This window comes from Panthera leo, chromosome B3 (assembly GCF_018350215.1).
Source record: "Panthera leo isolate Ple1 chromosome B3, P.leo_Ple1_pat1.1, whole genome shotgun sequence".
Classification (NCBI taxonomy): Eukaryota; Metazoa; Chordata; class Mammalia; order Carnivora; family Felidae; genus Panthera; species Panthera leo.
Genome location: NC_056684.1, coordinates 30,452,526 through 30,463,380, shown reverse-complemented (window position 1 = coordinate 30,463,380; position 10,855 = coordinate 30,452,526). Strand labels below are relative to the sequence as shown.

The 10,855-nt window shown below is 54.6% G+C and overlaps 1 long non-coding RNA gene across 1 annotated transcript; it reads left to right on the top strand.

Annotated features, from left to right (window-relative positions):
• Positions 1-8,598: 8,598 nt before the first annotated feature.
• LOC122221155 lies at positions 8,599-10,371 on the top strand. The gene is made up of 3 exons (XR_006203106.1): positions 8,599-8,670; positions 9,504-9,568; positions 9,785-10,371. It is a non-coding gene; the product is annotated as an uncharacterized LOC122221155 (long non-coding RNA).
• Positions 10,372-10,855: the final 484 nt, after the last annotated feature.

Sequence of the window (10,855 nt, the reverse complement as noted above, 5' to 3'; positions counted from 1 at the left end):
GTCAGTGGAGAGAGCCAGGGGCTGGAGGCGGGACCGAGGCCTAACTTCTGGTCCCAGCTCTGCTGCTGACTTACTGTGTGGCTTCAAACAGGTCATTGACCCTCTCTGGGCCTCAGTCTCCACATCTGTACAAATGGAAACGTTACTCCCCGCCCTGCCTACCTCACAGGGCTGTTGTGAGGAATTGATGAGATGATGTATGTGAAACACTTTGTAACCTGTAAAGCGCTGTGCACATGTGTGGGTGACTGTTCTCATTATGGTCATTATTATCTCACTGTCGGGGATGGGGCTCCCGAAGGGATCTCCACGGGGTCAGGGTTGGGGGCACACCAGGGGAGGGCCGCTCCAGGGACTTTCAGAGGCTCCTCCCAGGACAGCGGTCCAGGCCACCACCAACCATACTCTGAGCCTAGTCTGGGCTCTGAAGAGTCATGGGTTTGGGGGTAGGATCCAGGCACTCAAACTGACCTAGAGGGTCAGAAGCAGCCCCGCCCATTCACACCAAACCCAGCCACTCCAGACTCGGCCCTGGAAAGGCATGTCCCGGATGACAGAAGTACAAAGAGCCAGCCAGGTCACCTTGTAACTTGCCCTGACACCGTGGGCCCTGGCTCGAGAAGCTGGGCCAACGACCCATGTGCTCACCCCCATCCCCGTCAGGCAGGGGGTGCCCACCAGGGTAGGGAGGCCTGGCTTCTCCCCTCCGAGTTTCCTCTTTCTCCTCAGGGACTACTCGGATTCAGCCCCACGGTGGGCCCAGGATGACCCTGCTCCCTGTTAGTCCTCAGGCTGGAGGAGAATCCGGTGATGCAGACTTAGCTGAACGTGAAGGGGAAGCAGTGGGGAGGTCAGCACTTGACGACAAGACTTCAGAATGTAGCTCCTCCATCCGGGGCTCTTCCTGGAGCTCACACCCCCAACCCAAGCTGGCACGGACTAGGTAGCTGCATGCCTAGCACCTTCTAAACCAAACCTCTGGTGGGGTGGCCTGGTGAGCAGAGTCTGGCAGGGAGTTGGCACTCATTCATTCATTCATTCATGCATTCATTCATTCACTCACTCATTCATTCATTTGATCCACAGATGTACCCGAAAGCCTGCTCTGCTCTTGGTTCCCAGCTGATGCAGCTTACAGCCAACAGCTGGGACAGACTGCCCCGATCCACCTCTCTCAGCAACAACCCCAGGACTGTCCCTGATTCTGGGTAAACCTCAAGCCCTTGGAACTATGGTTTTATCCCTTGGAAGAAACAGGAACATCTCTCCATAGGCTTTTGGAATGTTGGTGTGGAAAGGTTGATGGTCCCTGCAGAGCAGCCTAGACTAGTGATTATAGGCTCTGAGGTTTGAGGTCAGATCTGGGTTTGAGGTCCTGTTCTAGCACTTACTAGCTGTTTGGGATTGTTACTTAACTCCTCCGAACCTCAGTCTGCTTATCTGTAACATAAAGATGATCTTACTACTTTTGGTCGTTAGGACGTTAAATGAAGGAGCATAGGTGTATTTGTTGATTGATGTGGTGCCGGGCACTCAGTGAGCCCTCTACCAGTGGTGGTGGTGATTACTATCAAGGCCAACTCCGGTACAGATGCAGAGACTGAGGACCAGAGAGGGTGGTAGCTTATTGAAAGCCACACAGCTTCTAGGTGACAGGACCAGGGCCTGGGAGTTCCAGAGTCCCAGAGCGATAGCCTTCTAAGCCTGGCTTGGGACTTCTTAGAGCCAGGCCCAGGGACTCCCATCGGCAGGAGACCACAGGGGCGCAGGAGCATGGAGGGGAGTCCTTGAGCAAGGGGGTGGCTTGTACACCTACAAGAGGCCAGTGGTATCACTTGAGGCCCCACGACCCTGAGAGGGCTGCTCACCTCCAGGGAGAGACCAGAGCACAGACTCTCCATAACCCCAGCTCTAGATACCTTGGTGGGCACTGTTCTCCCTCAGGAGCCAATGGGAGCCAGTGGCTGACAGTGGGATTGTTACTTAACTCCTCTGGGATGCCTGGGGCTTCACAAGGTCTGGGAAAAGGGCCAATTTATTCTCGGCTACCATGAGGCAGCCAGACCTCTGAGGAAACTCAAGGACACAAGAAAATTGTGAGGTTGTTTTCGGATCGGGGAGAGAGTCATTTTGGGGGAATGTGAACGCCCAGGGCGGGCGGCTGGGTTGGCCCGAGCAAAGGCAGCCTGGGCTTTAGTACTACCCCTTCTTAGCTGTGGGACCTCCTTCTGTAGAAAAGAGGAATGGACTCGACTGCTAAGAGCCCTGGCCAGATTTAACGGGGGAATAGGCTGAAAAGTCAGGCTGAAGAGGTTACTTTCTCTATGGCCTGAGAGCCTCTGATGGGGAAAGAGGAGGAGCAGGTATCCTCAGCCCCAACTGTGTGTGAGGCACACCCACCGCTGGGAGCCTGAACCCAGAGGTGGTCTGGGCGGCCCATGTTGCACACAGTCCTAGTTAGGTCTTCCTCAGACCCAATGGGGTTGTGGGGTCCAGATGTCCTGCCTGATAGGAGGCTGGCTGCTCTGCTCACCCCTCAGCCTGGGTCCAAGCTATTGGGGAAAAGGCAAGATAATCCTGAGAGTCCAGCCTGATTTCCAGGGGACCGAGACCAGAGGCAGCCTCCAGGCTTGCTCCTCCAGGAGACAGGGGTGCCTTGAAGAGAAGGGTGGTAGGACTGGGAGCCTACCTTGGGCAAGCGAGTGAATGTGGACAAAGACGGCACCCAGCTGGGTGAGTATTAGCAGCCAGCACCCGGATCACCACCACCTCTGCCCCACCTCTGCTTTACCCTTCACAAGCCCCTCTCTGGGGCTCAGAGAGGGGAAGTAACCCCCTCAGAGTCACACAGCAGAGTGATGGCTGGGGCGTGGGCTTTGGAGTCAGGCAGACCTCAGTTTAAATTCCATCTCAGGTGTGACAACTGTTTGGTGTGCAGTAATCACCACCATTATTAGCATGGCATCCTTATGGACAAGCAGGGGAGTGGTAGTTGAACTCAGGAACCGAGAAAGGAAGGGACTGTATGGGGGACAGTGAGGGAGCTGAAACTTCAAATGAGATCGGGGTAGAAGCCAAGCCTGGTGATGCCCTCCGAATTGCCCCTGAAGGCTCAGGGCTGTGTGGAAGAATAGAGACAGACCTCAGGCCATCAGGGCGGTGTGCCCAGGACAGAGAGAGTGGCCATGCCCTGGGGCCCTGGAGGACAAGGCCCCCACCTGCGTGCATGTGCGGGGATGGAGGTCACAGGGAGCAGGGGAGAAGGGGTCAGAGAAGCAGTGTAGACCCTAGCGGGTATTAGGAGTCCTGGGGGGGCCTTGAACTTTGGGGGGCCTAAAGACAAAGCTCATGAGGTACAAGGATCAGGGGCAGCACAAACCATCTGGAGTTAAGTGATTTATTGGGGACCTCACAGAACTTGGTTCCATGTCTATCAGCTTTCCTGCTTCTCTCCCAATTTGATGTCCTCTGATAACACAGGGTTAAAAGTCACCTCCGCTCCCATTCCAAACCCCAACTCCAGCCTCCTTCAGAGTCTGACTTGCTAGGATCTCTGATCTCCTCATTCATATTCTCCAGAGAAAAAGTCTGATTAGCCACCTGCCAACCAATGGATTGACTGCCTCTAAATCAGGTGCTCGTCTCCTTGTCCAATCAGCTCAACCTGATCTAAGCCAAGTTTGGGTAAAGATGGTGCAGAAAGAGCTAAGAGACATATCAATTATTTATTCCTGCATGTCAATCACCCCAAAACTTAGTGGTTCAAAACGACAACCATTTATTTGCTCCAATTTGCAACCTGGGCAGGGCTTGGTAAGGACAGCTCATGTCAGTTCTGCATGGTGTTGATTAGGGAGACTTGCCTGGGGCCAAAAGATCCAAGGTGGCTTCTGGCCATGTCTGTCTCAGCTGGGGAGGTTGGAAGGGTTAGAGGCCAGCTTCTTTATTTCCACGTGGTCTCTCCAGCAGCCTGGCTGGACTTTTTTATGGTGGCTCAGCACTCCCAAGATGGCAAAATGGAAACCGCCAGGTCTCTTGAGGCCTACGCCAGGAATCAAGGCAAGTCACAGGTCTGCCTAGATTCAAGGGGAGGGAGGACAGACCCCAGCTCTTGGTGGGAAGAGCTGCAGAGTCACGTAACACTAAGGGCATGCAGGATGCAAGGGTTGTTGCAGCCACCCCTGGGGACCTCCATAGGGACCTCAGAGGTGCCTTTGTCCTCTTAGGAACCACTCATTGGCGCACAGGCCTCTACAGTGTACCCAGGAGTAAGGAATTAGCGATGGTGACTGGCCTACAAATGGATCTCCAGCTGGTAAGTAAAGAGTCGGGACCTGAAGCAAGTTTGCCACCCCTGGTCCAGTGTCCTTTTGAGCAGAAGCAAGAGGCAGGGTCTCCCGGGGGTGATATATTGATGGTAATAATAATAGCTATTGTTTATCTGGCCAGACACCAGGCCAGACACTTTGCCCACATTGTCTTATTTAGTCCTACCATGAGGAGGTTCTAATATGCTCCCTTTCAGATGAGAACACAGGCTTGGGGAGGAGAAGGGACTTCCAGGGGCCCACCACCAGATAGGTGGTGAAGCCAGGATTCATACACAGGGTGCCAAGTACTTCACAGCAGAAAAAGCACCAGACCGGTCCCCTCATGTTAAACCACCCCAGACTCGGGCTTCTCATCTGTGGAGCTAGGCACAACCATGTCTCTTCCTGTGGCCTCCTTCCTTTGTAGGCTGGGATGAGTCCGTAGTGGACAATCTGCTGTGGCACAGGTGGGTGAGTGCAAGGGTGGGGTAATGATCAAGGCTGCTACCAGTCAGTTCCCCCTCCCAGCCCCAAGTCCACCTGGCATCTCTACGGGGCCCTGAGATCAGAGCACAACACGAGGCTGGGCGACCTGTTCTGAAAACCTAGAGTCTGGCCCTGGTACCTAGCAGATGACCAGATACTACTAGACAGGGGTCTGAGAGTAGCAGCCTTGCAGCACAGCCCTGGGATCAGGGCCTTCCCCTGGGTGCTCCAGCTCTGCCTGAGGGAGTTGATTGCTCAGACTGTAAAGGGATTTACAACCTCCCCATAAACCTATTATGGCTCATCCTGTGTCCCCAGCCCTGGCCCTGTCATCATGCCAGCGGACTGCTGGTGTCTGGGAAGGCGAGGGTGGTCCTTTGTGGGCTGTGGAGACTAAGCATGCCCCAGTGCTTCAGCCCCAGTACCCATTCTCCCAATTCCGTCATGCCCCAGCCCCCATGCCAACCCCTGCCCTTGATGGGACCTCAGCAGGGACCAGGGTCTGGCTCTTGCTCTGCCTCTCCAGCTAGATCCCCCCCCATCCCTTCACTCTTGGCTGGGCTGCGACACACTGCCCTGGAGAAGGCTAACCCTGGGGATGGAACAGCAGGATGTTCCAGGGGGAACAGAGGAGGAGGAAGCTGAAGGCAGAACAAAGAAAAAGCCAGTCAGGAGAGAGGGGGGGTGGGATGGCCACCATACCCAGTTCCCAGGATCCAGAGCTCAGCCCAAAGGCAGTGACTAGCATGCCTGTCTCCCTGTTTCAATGATGAGAAACATGAGTCTCAGAGAGGCTGAGCCACTGCCCTATGTTGCACAGCTAAGCAGTAGCAATGGTGGAAAACGTGCACACACACGCGCGCACACACACACACACACAGATGTTTGTTGTGCTCCCATCTTTTTTTAATTTTTTTAACGTTTATTTATTTTTGAGACAGAGAGAGAGTATGAACAGGGGAGGGGCAGAGAGAGAGGGAGACACAGAATGTGAAGCAGGCTCCAGGCTCTGAGCTGTCAGCACAGAGCCCGACGCATGGCTCGAACTCACAGATCGTGAGATCATGACCTGAGCCGAAGTCGGACGCTTAACCAACTGAGCCACCCAGGCGCCCCTGTTGTGCTCCCATTTTGCAGATGAGGAAACAGATTCAGAGAGAATTGACAGGTCCAAGGTCACAAAATGAATGAGTCAGTAGTAGCACCAGCTCTGACTCAGCTGAAAGGGGGGTGGAGACAGGGAGGCAATTGCTGTGGCATCCAGAAAGCTCTCCCATGGGAAACACAAGGTTAGGCTGGCCCCAGGGTGGCACCCAGTCCCGGAAGAGGTGAGCAGCTGGAGGCCCTGACTTTGCTCTCTGACTAGCAGGCATTTACATACCTCGTTAAAAAATATGTCGTCATAAAGAGGAGAGACATACGCACCGTGAAGCCTCATCTCCAGTCTCCTGCCAGCCCCAGAGCCTCTTACAGGACACTCCAAGGGCACAGGCAGCAGACCTGGGTGGGAGGGGGGTGCGGCTGCCCCTTGGCAGCACCCAGAGCTGGGACGGGGTGTCTGTCTCTCCTGGGCTCTGTCCTGAGCTCAGTGTTGTGAGGCGAGATACTTCACTGTGTGACCTTGCTCCAATCCCTGAGCACTTCTAGGCTGACCCTTCCCAAGGGCCTGAGAGAAGGTTGTACCAACTGGGACTCCCCACTCCCTTCTGGTTTCATGGTTCACCCCAGACCTCAGTGGTGTCCCTCATCCCACTTCCTTGCCCCCACACTGCTGCTGAAGTGAAACAGGAGTTATAGCCTCTCTAGTAAAACGACATTTACTGCCTGGCCCTGTGCTTGAGCCCATAAATCACCCTCGCCATGCTGGCTACCGACCACGCAGTCACCTGGAACAGAGGCCCAAGGGGCCTGCCAGCCCCTCCACCTGGCCTTGGCCCCCGCAGGTTGTCTTTCACTCGTTCCCTGTAGCCTTCCTCAGGTGCTTCTCAGTCCGGAGCCAGGATGCAAGCACACCCTGGATATCACCTTTCTGGAGTCTTCCTGTAACCTTAGGGAGCTGCCTATCTTCTGCCACTTGGGGTGAGCCCCTGCCCCCTCTGCCTTACTTTCCCTCTCTTACAGCCGAAGCTGGAGCGGATGGGCCGCAAGAGCTCGGCTAGGGAAGATGACCATGGAGAGTGGGAAAAAATCCTCTGCTCCAGGGTGAGTCCAGGTGGAGCCACCAGCGGGGAAGTAAGACTGGCGGACGGCCTGCAGCCAGATGTACCAAGCAGGACTGCCTGACCCCTGGCTGGCAGCTGGCCGGCTGGGAGCCAGGAGGCCAGCTGTTTCCTTTCTCCTGTGGGGCACCTGGAGGGGAAAGGGACACGGCAAGGTTGATGGCCCCTGCAGTGGCCCATAGGCAGAAGGGACTGCTGGAAGTGTGGGTCGATGGGAGGATTGTTTCGTGAGAAGGCAAAGAGCTGGAGAGGCCTATGATGGTTTCCCAGGTCCCAGCCGGCCTCCAGCCCTTCCCCACAAAAGAAGGCTTTCCAGACACAGGTGTAGGAATGGGAGGATGGGGTGGGGAGGTAGATAAGGGAGTAACATCTGGTAAACACCCCGTAGCGGTGGAGTACTGTGTCCCACAAGCAGTGGGGGGCTACGGAAAGGTCACCATTCATGTCGAGAGCGCAGACAGGGGAGAACAAAGGCAGGTACGAGCTTTTCAACGATCCACAGGCCTTCAGTTCCAATTCCCCTGGCTTAGGATGAAGGAAAATGCTTTGAACGCTTCATTTCTGCCCTTGAAGCCTCCTCTCTCTTTTTTTTTTTCAAAGCCTATTTACTTATTTTGAGAGAAAGCACATGCATGCAAGCAGAGGAGGAGCAGAGAGAGGGAGAAAGAGAATCCCATGTAGGTCCCACACTAACAGTGCTGAGCCCGATGTGTGGCTCCAACCCACAAACCTGTGAGATGATGACCTTAGCTGAAATCAAGACTCAGACGCTTAACTGACTGAGCCATCCAAGCGCTCCGAATCCTTTTTCTGAGCTCTCAGTGCTCCTGTGAAAGGGAGGCAGATGTGTGGGGGGTGCGGGGGACTGCGGAAGCTGAGGCTGGTGTTCTATAGAGCACCATCTTGACCATGGGGAGCTATGGTGGGCACTTGAGCATGAGAGGGACCCATCTCAGAGTCTAAGGAGGAAAGATTTGAGGTGTGGGAGCAGAGGAAGCAGAGGCAGAGAATGCACACATGAGTTTGCACACCTCTATGCTCACACACACTCAGGCACGCACACACCTACTGCAGCAGGCACACGTGCAAACGGATTTATACAGCCTCACACATTCTCCCACACACATAGCAATTCATGTGCTCATACACAAACCTTTCACACACCCATGCAAACACTGTCAGTATACACACTGGTACAGATAATACCTGCGCACACCGGTACATCACACTGGACATTCACCGGATGCATTCACATTAAAGCACAGATCCACAACGCAGAGCCCGCTTTGCGCAGCACGCAGCAGCACGGCCCACATGCCTCCAGGGGCCCCCTCGCAGAGGTCCACGCTCTGCCACCCAGCCCGCCGCCTCCCTGCTTCCTGGGATCACAGAGCGGCCAGGCCGGCCCGTGCTCGGTGCTCACATACCCTGCACCGCACACGTGAGCCTGCGCACACACGAGCACACGCCTCCGGCTGCCCCGAGCCTCACTCCACCCTCAGAGCTGCGGCTGGCCAATGAGAGCTCGCTGGATGTTGTCTCCTAGGCGACCAGCGCAGCTCTCCCGCTGGGGGGGGGGGCGTGGCCATGGGGACCCCCACCCCTCACTCCCAACCCCTGTGCCTGCCTCCTTCGGCCCCTTGGTCCCTCGAAAGGTTAGAAGGTGGAGCTAGGCTGAGGGCAGGGGTGGCAGGGGCGCTTCAGAAGCTCCCAGATGTAGAGCCCAAAGTGAATCCCAGCGCCGCTGGTCCCCCTAGATAGGCCCCCGCAAGTGAGAGCACAGGTTCCAGATCACCCTGGCCAAAGATGCCTTGTGTGGTCAACCCCATGAGCTCTGTGAGAGGGCCTGGCTCAAAGGCTCCAGGGGGACTCAATGACCCATCCCCTTCTCCCCTCTCCAGAGGAATCTGAACAGCTTGCACCAGCATCCTTTCTTTTCCTCAAATACCCAAGCTCTTTCCCCTCGGGACCTCCCCACATGTTCTTCCCTCTGCTTGGGATGTCCCTTACTCACCTCTCCCCGCACCACACCCACTCATGCGCTCACTTCTTTCATTCTGGCAACCTTCAGCTCATGGCATAGGTCCCTTGCCTAAATAGCCCTTTCCTGGCCACCACTGTCTGTGCCCCCCATTCTAAATCAGTCCCCTAGGTTAGGGTCTGCCATCACCGGGACTAGGCAACAGCACACCCTGAGCGTTTGAATCACATCAAAACACAAGGGACACCAAGAGGTGGAGGCTGGTCAAAGGGACCAAGTGTGGAATCTGGAGCCAGACAACCTGGGTCTAAATGCTGGCTCTACCATGTACCAGCTGTGTGACTTTGGGCAAGTTGCCCATGGGACTTGTGAGGATTCAATTAGATCATGCCTGCAAAGCACTTAGAACAGTGTCTGGTACAGAGCAACTGACCAGTAAATGTTTGCTTCTACTATTCTTCTTCTTATGGACTCCCCATTATGAATAATGTCACCTTCCCCACACAGCTTCCAGACCCTGGCCTCATTCAGAACATGCCGAACAATCATGCGATGCTGGACCTCACTCAACGGTGAGCAATGAGGGAGGGTTTGCCCCTCATATGCAGCCACACTTGTTCCGACACCAGGTCCAAGAGGAAGACTGCGTCCCATTGGGGCAGAAATTCAGAGTCCATGGTGACGAGCAATTTTAATTGTCTTTTATCCTATTGAATGGACAAGTCTATCCCTAATCCTCTCTCTCCCTCCTGTCCCCCAACATTAAAAGCAAACATGATTTTGAACAGGTCCCAAGGAGATTCTGTGGGCTTTTCACGTTCTTCAGCTCATGGGAGACTACTGCTCACTCAGGGTCGGCCTGTGGTTCTCAGCCTTGGAGAGAGCCACCGCTGTTCATTCCACCTGCTCCTGTTGGAAGGGAGGCTGTTCCCCACCAGAGAGAGAGGGCTCAGTCACCGGAAGGGGCTTTGCACACTCAATTTGTAGTTATGTATTTCCCCAGGATTACTTATGCCTGAAATCTCACTTCTGCATTGTCTTCTTGGGCCTCCCTCCTTACTCTGCGTCAGGTCCCAGCTCAGCTCATCTGTTATCATGTCTGATCCTGGCCAGTTGGTTTCTCCTCCCTGAGTTTCACTTCCCCCTTCTATTAGATGGAGTAATCTTTCTTGCTTTTGAGCATCCCTTTTGCCCCTCTCTCCTTCCTTCCCATGTATTCAATTGAGCATCTTGGCTCACCAGACACTGGGCTCACACTGGGATATAATGAGGAGCAAGACTGGAGAAGCTTCTGCCCTTGGAGAGCTTAGAGTCTGGTGGGGAAGATGGATTCCAACCAGTCAATCCCTCATAGAATACAAATTTTTAAAAATTGTAATCAGATAACTATACTGGAATTAAAATAAAATAAAAATTATAATCAGAGATGTAAGTAGCATGCATTGTGGGAAATCACACAGATGGGGGTAGCTGAGGAGTTGTTCACAAAGCCCTCCTGCATAACAGCCATAGTAATTGAGAGAGTAATCGCAGTGCCCCACTTGTGAGCATGCCCTGTGTGCGGCCCTGGTCTCCTGTTCTCCTACAGTCTCTCTCAGAGCCTGGGCCAAGTGGGGTTGTTTTCAAATGGACAGCCCCCAACCTTTCATAACCTGTCCCCACTCTGGGGGGGGGGGAGTTGGTAAGCAGCAGCCCCCCACTCTCCTATTGCAGCAGGACCTCCACTCTGCCCTGCTTTGCATAATTGGCTTCCTGTGAGATCCACTGGAAGCGATTTGGCACACCCTGGTTTATGTCTCTGCTCCACACTAATCAGCCAGGCGCCCTGGGGCATAATACTGCACTTCTCCCTAAAAACA